The following is a 1,959-nucleotide window of genomic DNA, read 5'->3' on the forward strand; positions in this document are numbered from 1 at the left end:
TAGTATTCTTAGGCCTGAGAGAGGAGGGAGTGGTTCCAGGATGCAGCATTGGTAGCCAGCTATTGAAAGTACCTTTGGAAGAGCATCTCAGCTCTCTGTCCCATCCCCCAACCTCACCCCTCTCCAACAACTTGGGAAACTGAGAGCAAGGAAATAAATCTCTCTCCTCTTTTCTCTTGTTCTCTGACCTCCAACTCCACCATTTCTATTAGCAAAACCCAACCAGAAGCCAGAAGTCAAGGAAATCTGTGAATAGAGTCTGTGCAGATTTGTACTCCAATGAAGAGCAGGGTAGGAGAGTACCATTTGGATGTGGAGAGGCAAAGAGAAAAAAAAATCATCACAGTGATCTAGGATTTCAAGAATTAGAAAACTGTAGTGGTTTTTTCAACATTACACCAAGACAAATGCCTAAATGGAGAGAAATGTGTCCTAAAACCAACTTGGAACAAGTCTTGTAATCAACATCTTTCAATGAATTAAAATAACCTAATCTTCTAATGAAATGATTAAAATTATTTGCCTCATATACTTCTTAAAGCCATAGCTTTAAGAAATTTAAAGCCCTTACATTAGTGATAAAATGAGGTATCTCAGAGCCGGGCCAGTGTCTCACGCCTATAATCCCAGCACTTTGGGAGGCCGAGGCGGGCGGATCACCTGAGGTCGGGAGTTCGAGACTAGCCAGATCAACATGGAGAGACCCCATCTCTACTGAAAATACAAAATTAGCTAGGCGTGGTGGCACATTCCTGCAATTCCAGCTACTCGGGAGACTGAGGCAGGAGAATCGTTTGAAGCCAGAAGGCAGAGGTTGTGGTGAGCTGAGATTGCACCACTGCACTCCAGCCTGAGCAGTAAGAGTGGAAACTCTATCTCAGGAAAAAAAAAAAAAAAAAAAAAGAGGTACCTTGGTATTGCAAACTTTATTTAAATGACTAGAAAAAACTAGCGATGCTTGAGTACAGTAGTTCAATGTAGGTAGAAGGTGAGATTTTGAAAGTCTAGATGACATCAAAATTGTGAGGCTCAGGGTTAAGTGGTCAACAGTGAGGTCCAGCCTGCACAAATACATTTTAAATATCTTTCGTTTGATTTTTTTTTTTTTCATTTCTTACCCCCATTGTATCTCTTGTAATTTTAAGCTTACAAATTTTCTATACAACTCTAGGATGCATTTTCTCTCCTGAATTATGTTGCCTCCAAAGTTTTTGGACAGCCCACAATTTTATAACATGATTAAAACAATAAAACAGTGAAAATAATTCCAAATATTGTGGAACACAGCCAGCAACCACCAGGCAGTGGGATGAGGGCCTGCTGTTTCCTGTCATCAGAGAACAGTCTGTGAGTTCCCCTTTGCGGGTGTGCAGCTCAAGCTGAAACTTTTCGTTAACAAACCTTAAAACCAACCAAGTCTCTGAGATTACTGTTGTTTCAAGGTGTAAAAGTCCAAAGAGGTCCACAATTTTAGTGGAAACACCAGTGATAAAAATGGAAAGAAATGATAAGAAATCTTCAGTCTGCAGATCACTTTTTAGCCAAATGAAAGATCCATTCATCACTAATGCAAAAGCTCACCCGAATTAATTATAGGGCTGATCCTGAATCTCATGATGAACCAACAGTATGATTTATGATTTTCGTTAAAAATAAAACACTAGAAACAGAAATAATTGACTTGCTATATTGTATATGTGTATGTATGTGAGTGTGCATAATGCAGGCATAAGGGGACCCCACATAATGATTAATAACATAATTATTTACACACTCCCAGAGGTAGGCTCAAATATAGAACATTCTTCAAGGAGAAATTTTTCTATTTTATGAGATCTTTAAAAGATGGTGGGCCATGCCTGTAATCCAAGAACTCTGAGAGGATGAGGTGGGAGAATCCCTTGAGTCCAGAGTTCAAGACCAGCTTGGGCAACATAGGGAGATCCTGTCTCTACACAC

Source organism: Cebus imitator, unplaced genomic scaffold, assembly GCF_001604975.1.
Source record: "Cebus imitator isolate Cc_AM_T3 unplaced genomic scaffold, Cebus_imitator-1.0 Scaffold12, whole genome shotgun sequence".
Taxonomy (NCBI): domain Eukaryota; kingdom Metazoa; phylum Chordata; class Mammalia; order Primates; family Cebidae; genus Cebus; species Cebus imitator.